Source organism: Camellia sinensis, chromosome 1, assembly GCF_055761805.1.
Source record: "Camellia sinensis isolate YWXY chromosome 1, ASM5576180v1, whole genome shotgun sequence".
Classification (NCBI taxonomy): domain Eukaryota; kingdom Viridiplantae; phylum Streptophyta; class Magnoliopsida; order Ericales; family Theaceae; genus Camellia; species Camellia sinensis.
Window position 1 is genome coordinate 174,281,236 of NC_138961.1, and position 20,982 is coordinate 174,302,217.

The 20,982-nt window shown below is 44.1% G+C and overlaps 1 long non-coding RNA gene across 1 annotated transcript; it reads left to right on the forward strand.

Annotated features, from left to right (window-relative positions):
* The first annotated feature begins 17,842 nt into the window (after positions 1-17,842).
* LOC114307212 (uncharacterized) lies at positions 17,843-19,738 on the forward strand. The gene is made up of 3 exons (XR_003645024.2): positions 17,843-18,042; positions 18,325-18,444; positions 19,128-19,738. It is a non-coding gene; the product is annotated as an uncharacterized LOC114307212 (long non-coding RNA).
* The last annotated feature ends 1,244 nt before the right edge of the window (positions 19,739-20,982 follow it).

A 20,982-nucleotide genomic window follows, 5' to 3' on the forward strand; every position in this document is an offset into this window, starting at 1 on the left:
TTATCTGTACATCTGATATACATATTTTGGCTGATGTATTCAAATTGCACTCTTTCTTTTCAGATGCCTCCAATATATACTGGACCGCAGGCCGGGCCATCTGGGCCTTCCGGAGGAGCTGGGCCATCTAGACCTTCTCGAAGAGCCGGGAGAGGGGAGTCGTCTCACGGACGAGGCGGGCACAGAGCACATATTATTGAGGAGGAGTCCAGCGAGGAAGAGGAGTCCGCGCATCATCAGTCAGAGACATCTGCTGGCAGAGAGGATGACTCTGAGTCGGGTTCTGAGGGCGGAGATGATGCCGAGGAGGATCTCGAGAATGACAGCTCTGACTCAGATGGCGATGATGGTGCTGAGGCTGTTCCGCAGAAGAGGACGAAAAGGGCCTCTTACTCCTATGCTTGAGAGCATTGATGCAGCTGTTCCCTGCTTTATTTGCCTTTTTTACTAGTAGTTGTAGCACATTGTACATTATTAGGCAGTTTTATTTTCTATAAAACTTGTACCCTTGTTGTAAAATGTTGTAACAAATGAGGCATGATGGAATGAAACAGCTTTTGTTCAAAGAAAGGTGTTGTATTTTATGTTCTTGCATCGCATCACATTATTTTGCACAAAAATGAGATTAAATGGAAATCGTGCATTGAAAATTGCCAAGTCAGGTAGTGAACCGACGCAACAAACAAAGCAACTTTAACTTACTAAGAAAGGACAGAACCTTAGCAAGTTTACAACTCGATAAGTAAGACACAACAATGTTGATAAACAAAGAGTAACAACTCAAAACACAAAACTCGTCAACTCGACAAAACTTAACAATTTGGTAAGCTTAACAACTCGGTAAGCAAAGCAACAACTCGATAAGCAAAAACAGCAACTCAATAAGCCGGATTTAACAACAACTCGATAAACAAATACATTTCGGACGATCTGGGTGACGAAACGCATCCGAAATAGAGGAAAACTCGCGCCTTTAACGCCCCAATGCATGGAAATGCTTGGAACTTTCTTCTAGAGGCTAGAACAAGACTAAAGCCACCCTCCTCTTGATGGTCGACCACCTAAGGGAGCTGGCCGACCATCTTTTTGCATTGGAGGGGAGAGGGGTGGTCGGCCTGCCAGAAAAGGTGGCCGGCCGGCCACCTAGCTTGGCAACCACCAAATTTTTGACACGTGTCCTCCGAACAGTGCCTTATCCTCTTTAAAAACTCCAGCCTCGTGGTTCTCTCATTTCATCTTAGTTTTGCACCAAAATGGAAGCATTTCTCACCCAAAATCTCACAGTTTGGATTGCTTCTCTAGATGGCTCAGAAAAGTTGAACTTTCGGGGTTTCGGCGTGAATGCACTATTCACACTGAGCCGTACTTCGCTGCACATTCCGTTCCTCTATGCCGCGGCGAGGTTTTGGAATCCGGTAACACACGTCTTTAGCTTCGGCGGGCAAGAGATGTGTCTGACCTTCGAAGATTTTCAGGTTTTGATGGAATCTGAACGCCATGAAGAGATTTTGTCCCAGTTTCACTTCGGTCACGCCCAAGCTTTAGGACAGATGTGTGGGCTCTCCATGCACGATGCTCGGTCTCTGATCTGCAACGGGGAACTAGATATCCTTGGCTTGATTCATCATTTTTCTGATACGGGTAACCGCAGCGACCATCATTGGCAAGGTTTTCAGCAACACGCCCTTTGCTTGTGCATGCTATCTCACTTTTTGCTTGCCCCGGGCTTTAGCAGATCTAGCATCCGTCTGATTAAAGTTGCTCAAGGCTTGAAAGAAGGAAAGAGCTGCATTGCCATGACATTGGCTGAGACGCTGATGGGCTTGGACGCTTTCTATCGCCGAGAGACGACCAGATTCGCGGGGAGTCCACTACTGCTGCAGGTAATGTTTCCCACCCTTTCTCACATATATATTGCTCACATCACTCGGCCCTCAGACTCGGTTTTTCTCACAAAACCCTTTTCTTACTTTTCTCTCATCGTACATCTCTCTATTCTTTATTCTCTCATTTTCCATCCCTCCCCAGGTATGGTTGATGGATAAATTGCAAGTTGTGGACTCTTGCCCAGCTTACTCAGCTCGCGGCTACTTCTTCCGACAGCAACTAGTCGATGCCCTTGATGAGGGATGGTGGTTCGACTGGATGTGCAATTTGTCTGCGGATCGCATTGCTTGGCGCTGTCCTTGGCTCAATCTTCCGGCAATGAGGTATAGCATGTCCCGGCAGACCGGGATCCAGTTAATTGGTCTGACTCATTGTGTGTTCTACTTTCTGTTCCGATTTCGGCGCCAATTCGGCCATGATCAGACTTGCCCGCCAGAGGGGATAGAGTATCATGCTGCATTCCCGGTATGCCACAGCATGGAGGATTAGAGAGCTCCTGGCCCCTGCTCCCACTTTCAGTTACACCTTGTCTGATGAGTGCTTGGATTGGCTCAATGAAGAGGCACAGGAAGGGCCCACTTTGGTATCAGAGGCTTTAACCAGCTCTGGGAGGGGGCGCAGGAACACCTGACTTAGCTATGCCCCGAATTTATTGCTTTATTAGAACTTTCAAATTTTCTTTATGATTGTAATAAAAAACAACTTCAATTTGTATGCAAGAGCAGGAAAACTCTGTATTGAAATCAATGAAATTGAAGGTTGTAGGTACTAAAAATTTTCCGCTTTGGTCCAAAAATGGTCTAAGTTGTAAAAAGATTAATTTTGAACAAAGTCAACTTTTATTAAAACTTTTCAAAACCATTTTCGATATGGATCAGAACTGGACATGCCTGAGATCTGTCACTGAGATGCACAACCCCGAATCCCAGCAACTGAAAAGTTGCCCCTAGTCTGAAGAGTACCGCAGCACTGCGCAGCAACGGAAAGTTGCCCCTAGTCTGAAGAGCACTGCACCGGAGATCATAACCGGACTCTTGAATGCTGAATAGACAAAGATAGCCGAGATGATCAAATGGACAAAGTTGATCGGGGAAAAGTTTATGGCTGAACTTTAGGATGAAGTTGCCTACGTATCCCAAAGATGGGAATCAAGCCTTACGTAGTTCAGGCTTAGGTTCACTCAAGTATTTTCGCTCTCTTTTTACGCTCTAACGTTTGCCAAGGCCGCCCTTTGCGGGTTTTCAACCTTGCGAGCTTAGTTTTTATAATTTTAAATTTTTTTCAATGCTCTAACTTTTGCCTAGGTCGCCCTTTCGGGTTTTCGGCCTAGCGAGCCTCTCAGGGGTAATATTTCTTCAACTTGTCTATGTTGATCGGTTGCGAGAACTCCAAGCCATCTAGGTCCATGAGAACCACAGCTCCACCTGACCAGATTGACCTGATGATGTAGGGACCAGTCGAATTGGGTCTGAACTTGCCCCTTGGGTCGTGGATGGGAGCTCGGTTGTCCTTGAGCACCAAATCTCCTTCTTTTAGATTCCTGGACTTAACTTTCTTGTTGAAAGCCCTGGCAATTCTGCGCTGATAGCCTTGAACATGGTACAGTGCTTTTAGTCTGCGCTCATCAAAAAGCATGAGTTCTTCAAATCTGTTCTGTTGCCAATCTGCTTCGGCTATCTGACACTCAGCCAGCACTCGCAAAGACGGAACCTCAATTTTAATAGGTAGAATGGCCTCCTTCCCATAAACTAATGAATACGGAGTCGCCCCAATAGAAGCTCTAATTGAAGTCCGGTATCCCCACAGAGCAAACGGCAGCTTGTCTGGCCAATCCCGGTAGGTTTCCACCATCTTCTGCAATATGTGTTTGATATTCTTGTTGGCGGCCTCAACCGCTCCATTGGTTTGCGGCCGGTATGTGGATGACTTATGAAAAGCCACGTTGTATTTCTCCAACAAGTCAATCACTTCCGTCTTGAAGTGGGAACCATTATCTGAAATGACCTCGTTTGGGACCCCATAACGACAAATGATGTTGTTCCTGATGAACTTTGCAACATGTGATGCCTTCAACACCGCATAACACTGGGCCTCAACCCACTTCGTGAAATAATTCATTACGACCAGGATGAACTCATGCCCGTTAGACCCCTTCGGAGTGACAGCCCCGATCACATCGATTTCCCAAACTGAAAATGGCCATGGCGAAGTCATATTGTACAACTTTGATGGTGGGATGTTCATGCGGTTTGCATGGATCTGACATTTGTGGCACCGCCGAACAAAGCCGATACAATCCTCCTCCATGGTGGACCAGTAGTAACCCTGTCTGAGGATCTTTCGTGCCAGCATTACCCCGTTCATATGCGCTTCACATTCTCCTCCATGGATGGCCTCCATCAGGCGTTTTGATTCTTCAGCTTCAACGCACAGCTTATGCATTCCCAGATGACCTCTCTTGTACAATTTACCTCCGCAGATGATGAATTGAACGGCCATTCTTCCGATTGCCCTTTTATCCTTGGCATTTGCCCCTGGTGGATACACCTCTTTCTCTAAGAAGTTCCAAATGTCGTAATACCAGGGGTTCTCATCTTGAACCTCATCTATAGCAGCGATTGACTCATATGCTGGCGCAAACTTCTGATCAATGATGACTAGACGTATCCGGACTCCAAACGGGATGTCTATCATAGAAGATAGAGTTGCTAGTGAATCTGCGAACCTGTTGTTCTGTTTTGCTAGATGAGCAAAGTTTAGCTTTTCAAACCGAGGAATTAACAAATCCAGGGCCTGATGATATATTAACATCTTTTCTTCTTTGACTTTCCACTCTCCTTTCGCTTGAGACACAACAAGGTTCGAGTCCCCGATGACGTCTAACCGTTTTGCCCCTAGTTCCAGGACTGCTTCTAAACCGGCAATGCACGCCTCATATTCTGCTTCGTTGTTCGAGACTTTGAACCGGAGCTTGAAGGCTAAAGGGATACGGGAATTGTTGGGTGCTATCAACAACACTCCTATTCCATACCCATACTGGTTGGACGCTCCGTCGAAATACATCGTCCAAAACTCATCGTCGATATGCAAAATGGCCTCATCTGGGAATAAGTACTCAACTGCTTCACCCCCTTCCACTGGATGATCAGCTAAGAAATCTGCTACTGCTCTTCCCTTGACCGACTTGCGCGTCACATATTTTAGATCGAATTCGGAAAGCAACAACAACCAACGAGCTAGCCTACCCGTAAGTGCCGGTTTCTCGAAGAGATATTTGATGGGATCTAATCTCGAAACCAACATTACAGAGTGAGCTAACAGGTAATGCCGCAGCTTCCTGGTAGCCCATACCAAGGCTAAGCAAGCCTTCTCCAATGGTGTGTAGCGAGTCTCATACTCCAGCATCTTCTTGCTCAGATAATAGATGGCCCTTTCCACTTTGTCCTCTGATTCTTGCGCGAGCATGCAGCCCATTGTGGTCTCAGTTATCAAAAGGTACAATATCAACGGTCTTCCCAGTTCTGGTGGTGACAACACAGGTGGGTTCTGTAAATATTCCTTGATCTTTTCAAAAGTAGCTTGGCATCGGCCGTCCCACTGGAATTTCTTTCCTTTCTTCAGGAGACCAAAAAGTGGTTCACAAGTTAAGGTTAATTTTGAGATAAACCGTCTTATGAATTGCACTTTACCCAGAAAGCCTCGCACCTCCTTTTCAGTCCTTGGTGGTGACATTTCTAGGATGGCCTTGATTTTGGAAGGGTCGACTTCGATACCTCTCTGTGTAATGAGAAACCCCAGCATTTTCCCTGCTGTAACACCGAACGTACACTTCTGAGGATTCAGCCGCAACCGGAATTCTTTGATCCTTTAAAAGAACTTTCGCAAGGCGGTGTAGTGGCCCTCTCTTTCTTTGGACTTGACAATCATGTCGTCCACATACACCTCAACCGCTTTGTGGATCATGTCATGTAATATTGTGGTTGCGGCCCGTTGATATGTAGCTCCAACATTCTTCAGCCCAAACGGCATCACTCTGTAGTAGTAGGTCCCCCACGGGGTGGTGAAGGTAGTCTTTTCTCGGTCTTCAGGTGCCATCACTATCTAGTTGTAGCCTAAGAAGCCATCCATAAACGAAAGCAGAGCATGCCCCGCTGTGAAGTCCACTAACTCATCAATGTGCGGTAAGGGAAAGTCGTCCTTCGGACTAGCTCTGTTCAAATCCCTAAAATCCACACATACTCAAATCCTACCATCCGTCTTCGGCACTGGAACGATGTTGGCCAACCAAGTCGGGTATTCGGATACCAGCAGGAAGCCTGCATCAATTTGCTTGGTGACCTCTTCCTTAATCTTGAGAGCCCAGTCCGGGCGGATCCATCTGAGTTTTTGCTTAATGGGTCGGGCCTCGGGATCAAGAGGGATCTGGTGCTGTACAATCTCAGGATCGATTCCAGGCATGTCTTCGTAGGACCACGCGAAAACATCTTTGAAATCTTTTAATAAAACGACTAAGCGCTCGCGTTCCTCCGAAGACAACGCGGACCCGATCTGGACCAGCCGCGGGTCGTCCTCAGTACCGACATTCACGGTAGTGATTTCATCCATTAAGGATTTAACAAATCTTTCCTGTTCTTGTTCAATTAAGCGTTGCAAAACCGGAGGAATTTCTTCTTCGTCGTTTTCATCAAAATTTTGAAAGTCTGAATTAACACAATAAATCAAAGGCACAGAAAAGTACTCAGAAACCACAGCTACTTGATTCTCATTAAGCACATCCAAATCGTCTGATTCCTCGGCTACAACAGACTCAAAAGAGAAAGAAAAAGACGACCTGGACAAGACTGTGGCATCCGGGTTATCATCCCCAGGATTACCAGACTCAGACTCAGTTGAGCTGGAACCTGATTCCGACTCATAGGACTCGGTGGAATCAGATTCCGACTCACTACCTGACCCGGTGCAGCTGGACCAAAATCCCTCTTCATACTGCCAAATGAGAGAGGGTGCGATAGATGCATCCAAAATGTTTGCTGGTAGGCTCGCAGCCATTCCATTTCCGATCACGCATACCGAGAAATTATCCCCCAAGCACTTCTGTTCGATCGGAGGATCTGAAAGTAGGCATGCCAGCGCTACCCCCATTTCACTTTCGACGTCCTCAGACTCCATTTTCTTGCTCTGCTCAACCTCAGCTATTGGGTCTGTCTGCTCTCCGGCAACGTCATCCCTAGGTAACTGCAGGTCAAAGAAGATCTCAAACCCCGGCACGCGCTTCCTCTCCATGTTCAGCCACGGCTCTAGGAAGCCACAGAACGGAAAGTCCTCCCCTTCCCGGACGAAGCGTCCGTTTAGGGTACCCTGAATGAACTGGTGCATTAAGTCAAAAGGCTTCCCTGCCTTCTTCGCTCTAGCTCTCCCAGCCATCTCCTTACCCTTCCTTATCCAATCCTCTTTGGTGGTCAGATAACCCAAACCAAAGGTATGCGGGTTATGTGGCACCTCGGCCAATGCTGCGACGCCCTTCCGGCCGCTCTTTCCCAATCCCATCCCAGGGATATGTTGAAGCTTGTTCATGAGGTATACCGATTGAGCACTGACATACACCCCCTCATTAACAGCTAAGATGTTCTGCACGACCCGGGCCTCAGCTAGGGTAAAACCGGATAAGAACACATCCTTCATACCGTGCTCAATTTCCAAAACTAGCGTAGATACTTCCGGCGGTGGATGGATCGATGAATTCCCAAAAACAATGGCTACTCCCTTTCCATGGGGGTATGCAAGGTAGAAGAAACTGCCTTCACTTGATGCAGCCACGGCCGTCCCAAGAGCAGATTGAAAGTGGCGGGAACCTCTAGGACGTGAAAATCAATTTCATGCTGCCCCAGCCCAACCTTGGTCTGAATTTTAGCCGTCCCCATGACTTCCCTGCTTGTATTATCGTAAGCCCGAATCACCTGGGCTGTTGGCACAAAGTCCGCGGTCTTCAAACCAATTGCATAGGCAGTCCTCGCTGGACATACATTGATGGTGGACCCTGTGTCGACAAGCACCACGAGTATCCATTTATTTCTGCACTCCACGGAGATGTAGAGTGGCTTGTTGTGGTTCGCACCCTCAGGTGGCAGCTCTTTGTTAGAAAAGGTCAACATCGGGGTAGCTCCTCCCGGAAAAACTAAGCCCACCAGCTGTTCGGGCGTGGTGTCTATAGGAAGCTTGGCCTTGTTCATGGCTAATAAGACAGCTTGTCGATGCACTCGCGATGCCATAAGCAGTCCCCAGATGGAGATGTCTGCTTGTATCTGCTTTAACTGCTTTAGTACAGCCTCTTCTTCGACTTGCTTTTCTTTCTGCTTCTCTGCCTCCTTATCTTTCCCAGACGCCTCCGGCTGGTCTAGGTGCGGGGGGCTTGAAATACCGCCCGCTTCTCATCATATGATCGACCTCACCAATATACCAGGTATCATCTGGCTGATTACTCCCCTAATCCTCATCCGTGTGGGCAAGACATAAATCATCGTCTTCCCACCACATTCCGTCGGCAGCCAACAGACACCTGTCTGGCTCCGGTTCAATTGCACTCGCAGTACTCTCCGTCCACTTGCTCGCAGCATTCTCTATCTTCGTGCACACAGCACTTTCAGTCCCCTCAGGGCCCTTAGCTTTCCTAATTCTCTCGGCATCCTCAAACCTTTCTTGTTCCAGCTGCGTTAGTACAGCTGGTTGTTCAACAATTCCCGCATTCATACTGCCCAAGTCTCGAGCGGAATTCTTAGCACCGGCGCTCTCCGGTGATTCATTCTGACTTTCGGCCCTTCCGGCCACCACTGATATACTTGCCCCTGCCGGGCCCTCTTCTAACTGAGCTTCGTCAACAACGTCTGGCAAGTCATCGAGCCACCCAGTAGCCTCTGTCGATTCCTCATAATCAAACCAGTTAACTGCCGCGTCTCCTGGATCTTGGTCATTGAAAAACTGGAGGTTGGCCAAGTCCTCTTCCACAACCGTCAAACCATCTCTACCCTGCTCAAATCCATTCTCTCGGATCGCACACAGCTCTGCCCTCTCTGGTAATTCAATATTAGGCTCAAACTGGCCTGCTGGCAGAATGTAATCACTTGGATCGTAGGCTTCCCCAACGACACTCCCAGACTGCTCAAACCCTGATTGAACTATTTCATCCCCTTCTGAAATCTCTTCTGTTCCATCCTCGCCAGTCACCACCATTGGCTCGGGTTGGGTTCTGGAGATGTCCAACATGCACAAAGAGTTAGTGCAGTCGGGAAGGAGCACCTCCGGCTTAGGCAGGTAGGAAGGAGTGATATATATGTTGGGATCGTAAGACATGACCCCAGTCTGGATGAAGTTGATTCTTTTGGGAGGTGGAGCTTGGTTGTGTGGTGGAAGAGGGTTTGTTGTGACATTGGGTTTTTCTGGAGGTACAATCACCTACTTGTCAATGAGGTCTTGAATCTCATGACGCAATCTGAAACATTGGTCAGTGTCATGACCGTGTTGTTGGTGATATGCACAGTATTTTGCTGGGTTATGAGAAGGAAGGAGTGGATTTGGCAATGACCTTGGCTCTAGGGGCTTTAAGTGCCCTTTCTTGATTAATACCCCTAGAGCCTTGGACAGGAGCATATACAGTGGGGTGAAAGTTCTTTGGCCTCTGGGTTGGAATCGAGTGGTTTGTGTGTTACTTCCGGACGCGCCGGAGAAAGGTGTAGCTGCCATGGATCTTGGAAGGGGAGGGGCAATGGTGGTGACCACGCTTACTTCTGAAGCTCTGGCATTTGTGGCATTGCTAGTGCATGTGTTGTTGTTGCGGTTGAAAGTTCTTCGGGGTTGCTCTCTATCTTGGTCAATCAGACCCTGTTTCATTGCATCTTCAATTTGTACCCCCATTTCATGTAGATCTGAAAAAGTGGGAAAGGGGAGCACAATCATTTTTTACATCAGTTTTGGCTGGAGATTGCGCACAATCATCTTGATTTGGTCTTTGTCGGTAGGCCTTCGGGTCATCATCGAAGCCTTCGCCCTCCACCGAGTTACGAAATTCGAGAGGCTCTCCTTAGGCTCCTGCCTTGTTGTTTCGAGATCTCGAGTCGTAATCTCGATTTGGGTATTGTAAGAGTATTGCGCGACAAAGGCCTCGGCCATTTCATTCCAACTCCGCTTGACATCATCCTCTAGCTTCGCATACCAGATAGCGGCCACACCCGACAGGGTCTGGCCGAATAGTGAAAGCTTTTGTGGTCTGGTGAGGCCCATTGGCCGTAGTATATCTGAAAATAGCCAGAGATGCACCATGGGGTCCCCAGATCCATCGAAGCAATCAATTTGCGGTATTTTAAACCTATCCGGTAGCGTCACAGCCACGTCGGTATATCCGTCCTCGATATCCGGGATAGCCTTTACCCCTTGGGATTTCTTGAACAACTTCTCAAGCTTGCTCAATTTCAGTGTTGTATGGTCTACTTCGAACTCGAAGGGAGAGTCTGGTTGATTGATAGGCGTAGGTGCCTTAGATAGCTGGGGCAGAATTGGAGACGGAGCTGGCCCCGTTAGTATGTCCGTATCTGCCTAGACATTTGGCGCCTCTTTGGGTGCTGGGATTCCTGGTGGGGGAGGAACTGGGTGTGAAGCAGATGCCCCAGTTTGTTGTTGCAATCTGGCAATTAACTCCGCCTGCTGGGCCATGATCTCGGCCTGTTGTTTAGCAAATTCATCCCGGCGAACAGCATCCTGCTGCATGGCTCTCATGGTGTCCTGCATCTGACGCATCATTTCCTCAACTCCTGTTGGTCCCGCCATACTGCCCTGATCTGTCTGAACTACTGGCTGGTCTATCTCTACAGCAACAATTGGGATCTCAATCCGACTGTCCACTGATGGGGTAATCCGCTGCACTGGCAACCTCTGCTCAGATACACTGCGCCTTTTCAACCTCTGTCTAACAACCGGGGGTAGAGAGTGGAACACTGGTTGTCCGTCAACCAGATCCTCAGATCGATTGAGTCGGCGACCTCTTGTCCAGAGTGCTCGGGGAATATCTGCTTGGTCTGGAGCAATTGTGCTAAACTACCTAGCAAAAAAGATAAATAAAACAATAATAAGGAAATAAACGAGCAGACAAATGGACAGCATAACGGCGTAAATAAACACAACACACAGTCGGGTATAATTAAAACGCGATTGATACACTATTCAAAGACTGATCATTATTCCCAAATCACTACTCCCAACTCACTGTCCCTGGAACTGAATCTAATACCCGCAGATAGCTAATTCCGAAAATACTAAATTGGCACCCACAGGCCCTTGATACCCAGAAATACTGAACCGGTGCTCGCAGGCCTGATACCCAGAAACACTGAACTGGTGCCCGCAGGCCCTGATGCTCAAACTTGCAAACTGATACATGCATTCGTATAGAGACGTACTCTAAAAGCACATAACAAACAAGTAAGAGCCAAAACACCCCTATGTTGGGGTAAGCTTTCCCTGTCCTATTTTGTCAGGAACTAGGGTTTCACTACGCACGCAGCGGTTTCAAACAACTTATAAACGGGTAAGTAACCTGTCCTAGTTTGGAATGGTCACTATGGATTCCAAATATACACTAGGTCGAATGGTCAAAAAGGGTGCCCCGGTAAAATCGGGGTTTGTGCTCCCTTACTGGCAGAGCCCATAACCGATCAGCCTTATGGCATGCTTTGACAAAGCAAGCCTCCGGCAAACCGTTCAGGAATAGCAGATGGCAAACACGGTATCCTAGGCGCACCAATGCACATGCAATGCAAAGAAACACATAAGTGTAATCAAAACAAGATATCATGAGTTCAAGTCAAGTCCTCAAATTCCCCAGCAGAGTCGCCAGAAACTGTAGACGTCCCCAAACGTCCCAGGAGGAAATCCCCCCCCCCCCCCGTTTCGTTCATAGGGCGCACTACAGTTCAGGACTCAATGTCACGGTCCTGTATCTAATCTCGCAGAGTGCAATGCAAGACCAATGAAATCATCAAAGAGTCCAAATCCGGCAATTCGTTTTTGAAAACAGATTTTTTTGAAAGAAGTACCAAACATGGACTGTTTTGCCAGATACAGAGTCGCCACCTAAATATTTTATTTTGGGAAATTTAGGAAACCATGACTCGTTGCCTAAGGCCACGTGTCCGTCATCACCAAAGTTGCCTCGGCTCAGGAACTTAGGTACGATTGAGGAAGGTCATTTCATGAGCACCCCCGCTCGCCCGATCAAATATCAGCATCTACTAACCATGATATCGAGTTTTGAAAACATTATGCGTTCTTATTCCGGTTATTAGCCTAGATTTACTAAGTGATGCGCGCAGCATACAAGTATAGACCGGGTCGCCTGAATTGGAACAAAACATTTCATGTTTGTTTATTTTGAAAATGGTTTGATGGTGCTACCCGCAAGTAGGCTAAGACGTGGATTTGCCACCCTCGGGTGGGCTTAGAAAACATGATTTTGCCACTATCTAGTGGGCTTAAAACTCACAATTAATGAATTGTTCCAATTCAAATAACCCAACATTCACCCACAGGCATTTAGCAGGTATATCATATAAGCAAATAGCCTCATGGTAAGCATGCTATCATGGCAGTCATTCACACGCATGCAAGGAAGCTAAAGCATAAAACTTACCGAGTACTCCAAGCCAAAACAATAGCTAGTTAGAAATTCATACATGATCCTAACTATACAGTAATGCCTAATGCAACACATGCAAAATGCAACTAAGATAGGCTCGGCTATTCTAAGATGGCATATGAAATGCTACAGCTAACACGTATTCAACTTGGAATTGAAATACAAATGCAGTTAGTATGATACGCCGAGCCTGGTGCATGCAAGACAGATGAATGAATGCAAACATACTATCATACTGTATGCTAATTGAAATATGCCCTAATCTAACCATCATAAGTTGGTAAATAAAAGGGAGAAAGACGTGGAGTTGGAAGACATACATCACACGCATGCACACTTATTACAATTGTGCCCTCACTCGGAGAGTCCGAATAAATAATACAGTCCGAATAATAATTAACTATTACAAAACCCTAATTAATTAACAAATTAACTAGGAAAGCGATAAATCAGCATGCAAGCCTATGGACTGCCTCAGCTCTGTTCTAAATGATGGAAGATGCATGCTTGAGTTGTCTGGCGCGAAAATCCATTGCAATGCCCTAATTCGCCTCTGTTTGCAATTGTTTTCGGAATGTTGTGTAAGGCTTTGGAAAGCTGTTGATTTCTAATTTGCTGCAACAGAGAGCAACAAAGGGGCATGGCAAAGTATTTCACATATGTATGCATGACTACTCTTCAGGGAGTGTAGTCCTCGATCCTCGTACCACCAATCACACATATCGATGCATGATGGCCGAGGAGTCGAATTGCACAACTCAATATGAAATGAATGCACATGAAAACACAACAAGACCTAAACTCCATCATGGGTAATCCGGAGTGTCGGCGACCGGGAATTGAGACGCGTTCCGTCACTCGAAGTACGAAACGTCCCTCGTTTCCCGTGCTTGGGCTAACTCCTATCCCAAACACGATGCAAATGAGATGGCATACACAATGCGACTAACATACAACCTAGCATACGCAATGCTATGAAATGGCATACACAATGCACGATGCAACATGACATACACAATGCTCTAACATACAAACTAGCATACGCAATGCTATGAAATGGCATACACAATGCATAATGGACTTACACCAACATGAGTGGACCTCAGCCACACTCACATCAGTAGCCATGAGATGAAAATGAGACCACCGAAATGTGTGCACACGTGCACGCAAACCGAGGACCGAACCTAAGGCACAACGTGCAACTCTAACAAGGCATGGCAAGGCAGGCAACATGGCATTCAAACATGTAAATTTCAGCACTGAAATATGATACAAAACGATCCCGAATCGTGGATATATGGCACCCGATGCATGAGATGAGCCCCGAAACTTCAAAACTAGGCACATGTATTGACTTGTAGCTATACAAAGCATGCATTATTTGACCATGAAGCACAAAGACAGAGCCAAGGCAGTCCCAAAACATGAACATTTCTAGTTCAAAGCATGACCAAGAGATGCTAGCATGATGGACTAAAATAGCATGCAACTTTTACTAGTAAACATGGTTTACATGGCATGCATATGAAGCATATGAAATCTCACCAAACCAGAAAAAATCAGTGAACAAAACATGCCAAAATATATCCAAATAATCACTGAAATGCAGCCAATATGTGCAAAAATAAGGGGCTTCTTTGGAAGGGCATACAAGGGGTTATTAAGCACATACAAGATAGACACTTAGCATGGCAAAACCAACTCTGGAAATGGATTATGACAGCCCTAAAACTCACCAAATAGGCCCTGAAATTGGTCTAGGAAACATGCAAAGAAAGGCCCCTTTGAAAGACCTTGGATGGGATTGCTCTACACATGCATTGTAGACATAAAATATGATCAAAAGGGCCCCGGATAGACCTAAGGCAGACCTCAAAACCCTCAGAATGAGGCCTGGAAAGTGACTTCGATGCATGAAAAATGGGGTCCCTTTGGGAGGCCCAAAAGATCCCCAAACAAAACAAGGAGAGAGGGGGTCACCCCCCTCTAATTTTGGCCCTCAAAAATGCATCAAAGCCACTGAAAATCCGTTGGATTTCAGTGGCTAAGAGGCCAAACCATGGCCAATGCAAGTGCTCTAATGCATGGCCCTAATCATGAAGGAATGAAGCATGCATAGGGGAAGATGACCCCAAACAGGAATGGGACTTTAACCAAACTTAAAGAGGATGTCAAAATAAGACTTTTTCCAATTCATAGAAAATCTCGAAATGTTCACAAGTAAGGCTAAAACATGATGTAAAAATAGCCCTAAAAGATAGATAAAGGACAAGGGGCAGCAGATGGTCTCAAACAGCAAAGATCCCTTCAACAAAGTTGAAGAGGGGCTGAAAACAAGATACTTTACAGTTTATGAAAAATCTCGAATATGCTCACAAGTAAGGCTAAAATATGATGCAAAAATAGCCCTAAAAGATAGATAAATGGAAAGGGACAGTAGATGGCCTCAAACAGTAAAGATCCCTCAACAAAGTTGAATAGGGGCTCAAAATAAGATACTTCACAGTTTGTCTCGAAGCCCAGAAATGCTCAAAAATAGGGCTAATATATCATGCAAAATAAGCCCCAAAAGAGGAATAAAGCACAAAGGGGGAGTAGAAGACTTCAAACAGAGAAAAATCCTTAATAAAACATGAATATGAGCTCAAAATAAGACTGTTTTTAGTTCAGGCCGAAGCCCAAAAGTGTAATAAAAATGGGCTAAGATATAGAACAAGATAGTGCCAAAATGGGGAGAATAGGAGCTTACCCTTGTAGCCCAACTTTCCAGCAGCCTTTGGTCCAAGGAAATGAGCTTTCAACCTCTGCAAATGACTTCCAAGGGGCTAGAATGGATGATGGTGGTGTGGTGCTATGGGTTGTAGTGTAAATGGACCAAGAAAGTTAGGGTTTTGGAGCTTGGAATAGTGGCAATGGAGAGAGAGGTGTATAAGCCTTGATCAAAAATGTCTAACCCCTAGATACAAAGAGGAGAGCCTCTCTTATAGAGAAGAGAGGCTAAAGCTTCTCTTGGAAGCTTCAAAGATCCTCCATACATGTGTATGGAGGATGCCCCAAATGATCTCTAGCTGGCACAGCTGGATTACACTCAAAGAGAGGAAAAGTAATAAGCAGGCCGGCCAGTTCAAGTGGCCGGCCGGCCACTCCCCCTGGTCGGCCGACCAGGGGTCAAAAGGTTCAAGAACAATTGCTGGTCGGCCTACCCAGAAAGGTCGGCCTACCCAGAAAGGTGGCCTCCCAGATGAGTAGAACACAGCCCTGTGGAGAAAAACCAAAAAATGTGACCCAGGAGAGAGAAAAGCTAGCTTTTAAACAAGGTTCAAAAGGGTCAAGGTGAACTACTGGTCGGCCTACCCATATTGGTGGCCTCCCAGATGAGTAGATCACAATGGTGGTATGAAAAGCCAGAAAATGTGGCTCAAAAGTAGGAAAAGCCAGCTTTCTGTTAGAAAAACCGGCTTTTGGAGAGAGAAAATGAGAAAATAGGTTTTTCAGGGGAATAGGTGGCCGGCCACCATCGTACCACCTCTCTAACAGTGAAAATAGGGTCTCCACCAAAAATGGACCAAAACGGATGCAAAATGAAGGTTCGGGGGCCAAAACACGCAGTTCGGGGCCTCGAAAACAGGCTGTTAGGCACCGGAAGTGGCGTATGACCACGAAGGTGGTCTCCAGGGCCACAGTGTTCCTCCAAAGGGAGGAAATAAGATGTGTGCCAAAAATCGGAAAAACAGAAGTAGTTAAGCGGTCCCGAACCGAGGCACACGGCCGACGGCTCCGAAAATTGGAAACTGGGCTCCAAACAGGAAAAATGGCCTAGGACCACGAAACGTAGACTACGGCCACTGAGAGATGGTCTACGAGACCTCTCCCTCCCTTCGGGAAAAGAAAACAAAGAAAACAGGACCTGGTTCGTAAACCGAAGCAAAGCACAAAAGAGCCCCGAAGTCCGAAGGCAAGGCTCGCAGCCGAGACTCGACAACCTCAGAACGAGCACAATATGCAACACCACCAAGCGCTCAACTGGTGACGTCTGAGTCTTAAGGTCGATCAAAAATAGGGTGTCTACAGGTAAGATTAAGAGAGCCAGAGATGGGTTTGTTGATTTCTTACTCCAAAAACATGTTCTATATTCCTCCTCTTGCCATGCACCGAGAAAAAGAGAAAAAGAGTTGAAGTGTGTGTGTATCTTTTTTTCAATCAAACTGCTGAGAGAGAGTGAGAGCCGAGTTTGAATGCATGGTTTTATCAGGCAATCATGGCTGGAGAGGAGTGAGAGTGAGATATAAAGAGAGAAACTGGGCGTTTTTGATGTCTTCCTCTCCTAATCGAGACCCAGAGAGAGAGTCAAGATGCTTGTCTGGGTGTAGCTCTCATTGTGTGTGTATAATGAATCTCAATGTGTGTATGTGGTCAAGCTCAATGTATGTATATGGAGAGAGCCGAGAGGGAGAGGTACAATGTATGTGTGAATGCTTCACCCCCCCCCCCAGAGAGAGATGAGAGTGGGTCTAGCTTATGTGTGCGTCGAGCCAGAGAGAGATCAGAAGTGTATCCTTTTATTTTTTATTTTTATGGCCCCGTCCATATGAACACCTCTCCTGCCAAATTTGAAACTTCATTTTTTTTATGGCCTTATCCTCTTCCTCTCTGCCATCCAGCAAAGCATACCACCCTTTCTTTTTTTTTATTTTTGTTGTTGTCCCCCCCAATCTGCTTTCCATCACCTCCAATAAAATATCCCTCTCCTTCTCATCATCATTCTCCCTCAATTAATCAACTTTACACCCCTCCCTACCATGCACTCTTTTTTTCTTTTGTTTTTTTAACATAATTGTCCATCCCCCACCAAATATAATCATCATCATTTAGCATCATAACATTTTCTTTATCTTTCCCCCTCCCCAAAAATCCCTCCAAACATTCTGACCATACTATTTTTTTTGTTTTTGTTGTTTTTCTTCCTTTTTTTTTTTTTTTGTTTTTGGTTTTGGTTTTGATGAAAACACCTAAAAATATGTACACACAAATAAAATTATAAAATATTATAAAATACTACAAATTAATAATTTTGCCAAAATGGGTGAGGTTTGGGATTAAAACTTCAATATGAGTTTTCTGCTAAGAAATTCATAAAATAGTATATTTCAATTTTCATCAGTGGGTGTTCAAAACAAAGTGCCCAAGTCTTAAGAATAGTCAAAATGAGGTGTCTACAAACTTGGAGGGCCACGATATCATGTACAGGCCGTGTATATTATATATATTGAATGTTATGGAAATACACTTGCACATATATTCATTAGATGCCTCTGGTTTTATGGATGTGCTGAATCCTATTCTTTTATGTTCACAGTTATGGTTATTCCAAAGAAAGATTTGTTTGGTCCTTAATATCTGTTGATGGTATCTTTTGTCTTGGTTCTGGTGCTACAATAGTTCATAGCATTCAGAACTTGTGCACTTCTCAGGTAATCAACTAATTGAATTGTCTCTTGACAAATCTACTCCATTTTTTCATTCCTGAAATTTAGATGCTCCTATGTTACATGATGTAGTCTCATTATGCAACATTGCAATACAAGGGCATATGGTAACAAAATAAACGAAGATGTAGTCAAATTGAAAGCATGTTATTCAGATTGCTGCAATTTTTACATTGAAGTAATTATATTTTCTCTAATCTTGTCAAATCATGGTACTGCTGCTTCTTTCTTTGTAATCTGTCCCTTAAAATGTTGTCAAATATGCAGGATGGTGCTACAGTAACAGGTCTGCTCATTGCTGCTGCATCATTGGTTGTGTTGAATACCACAGGAAATGCAATTTATGATCTCATTGGTTCAATTATAGTGGGCAACGTTCTTAGAATGGTAAGTGATGTGCTCATACTTGCCTTCAATACTTTTAGCTTAATATAAATGCACACTAATTTTCCTATATTGTGATCAAGTAAATCATTTACATATTTGAAAGTTGTATTTGACAACCTAGAGTTGAATTGTGGTAAACAGATTGTACAATTGATACAAAACTTGGCTTCTAAAACTAAAAATAACCCTCCTTTTTCCAAACGTTCCATTTGTTTTTGAAGGCATGTATATAGCTTTTGCTCTATGTATTTAAAGAAAATCTAAGAAATGTATCACTATTAAAGAAAATCTAAGAAATTTATCACTATTAGAACCAAGAAAAATACAATACCTTAAAGTAGACTTTCTGTCAACAATATCCCCTGCCCAATTAGAGTAAAAAAAGCCATGAAGATCAAAGGTGCTTGGACTGTAGGTAAGACAGTGGAGAAGGCAAGCTAAGATTAACGCTTGTAATAATAACCTCCCAGATTGTCTCATTGTATCACTGAGACTACATCAAGTTGGTTTATAGATTGAATCAGGAATTGAAATGGGCGCACCCAACCAAAATTCTTGTAAGCTTTTGCGAAATGAAATCAAACAATTTCATTTTTTTTTAAGTGAAATCTCTTACTCTATTAATTTTCTTTTTTTCAACTTTAGATTTTTACCCTCGATAAAGAGAGAATTTATGTCTGCAGGAAGCCATGGAGATGATGGTTGCTTGCTCTGCAATGGCTTTAGCAAAAAGGGAACAATTAAAAGGAGGAGACAACCAATCACCAGACAGCTTTTGAGACAAGTGGAATTGTGGAGGTATAATAAGTGCAACTGTATTTACCGGAGGAACCTTGATGGCAATTATTGGTGGTTTGACATCTTCAGCTTAGGCTTTTGAATATTTTAAATGCAATTGGCCAATAAGCTTCTAATGACATGAGTATTTTTTCCTGATGAATTCATATTTTATTGGCAACAGGGTTACTGCTACAGTTTTTGCCACGGGTTTAGGTGCCTTAGCACATACATTGAGCACCATTGCCCTTGTGATAGGAGCAAGCGGGTTTGCTGTAAAAACTGTTGCCGGTAGTTTTGGATAATCTTTGAATAGTTTGGATATATTTAGAAACCTAGATGCATAGTTTTTGGATGATTTAAACTTTTTGGACAGTTTAGAACTTAAAGATATAGGTTTTGAATGTTTGGAATGTATAAACAATTGTTAAATGTTCATAATTTATGGATATAGTTTCCTTTTTATGCTTGAAACAATGTTTTGGTGGTTAATTAATGTTTTGTGAAGCTTATTTTAATGTTTGTTAGATTGTACAGAACAGGTCTAATAAATATTTTGGTGGTTGATTGATACTTATATATATATATATATATATATATATTTGTGAAATTTGTTTGTAATTTTTTTTAGATTGTACAAAATAGGTGAAAAGAACCTATTGAATTAAAAAAAAAAAACTAAACATATTCTACGATTAGCAGAATAGGTCGTTGTGTTAAATATTTAATGACTAGCAATGAGTGTCGTGGTTTGTCTCTTGAATTAACGACGTGCAAAAGTAGTCGTAGAAAAATTAAACATGACCTATAAGATGTACTGTTAAAAGTTTTAACAGCATGCTATGGCATGCCGTTGGAAGTGAATAACTTTCCATGACTGGTCATAATATTGTTAGAAATGGTTTTGGAAAATTAGGTTTTTTCCTAAACTTTGGTCTATTTTTTAGGTGGAACCCATGCGCCAAAGTTGGCGAGTCTAAGTGGTAACGTGTTCTATGTCACGTTGTGATTCACATGGTATATTTGGTTGCTCAAAACCATTATCGGGTGAATAAGAAATTGAAGCCAAAGAGAGCTCCATGGAAATGGTATATTGGTAAAGTTTCCTTAAAGGTTTGAACTAAAGGCTTGTCCGGCATTGGTTTGGTGGACAAACTTTTGTGGGTTTATAAGGCTTAAGTTTACAACTTACAGAGGGCCCCAAGGGGCACCCCAAGTTTGTAGAAGGGAGAGGTTATGGGTAAAGTTGGTTAGACCCATTGGACTCAAAAATAAACACACGCGTGCGCGCGCCGCTGTCTGTCCGTCCGTCCGAACGAGCTAGGCTTGGGTTGGGTTGGGCTTGTCCAGCCCAATACTAATTATTTTTTGGAATTTAAATTTCAAAAATTAAATTCAAAAATTGGCTATTACACCTGTCCAGTTTTTTCCCCACCCGAACAGATGCATATCTGTTTGAATTTAAACCAAACAGATTCATATCTGTTTGAAATTTAAACCCAACAGGTTCCTCACATGTTCATTCAAACAGAACAAGTATAATACATGTTTAAACAAGTTTGTACCTATTTAATTCAAACCAAACAGCCACAAATTCTCCTATAATAGATAGACCCTCATTTGGATTTTGCATTCAGAAAATTTATTCTTCCCTCTGTAATTACTCTCTACATTTTGCTGTATTTAATTTTCCTGTGAGAAAGAGTGTATCCACAAAGTGTGTTCATTGTACGAATAATTTGTAGTGTTGCAATTATTCAT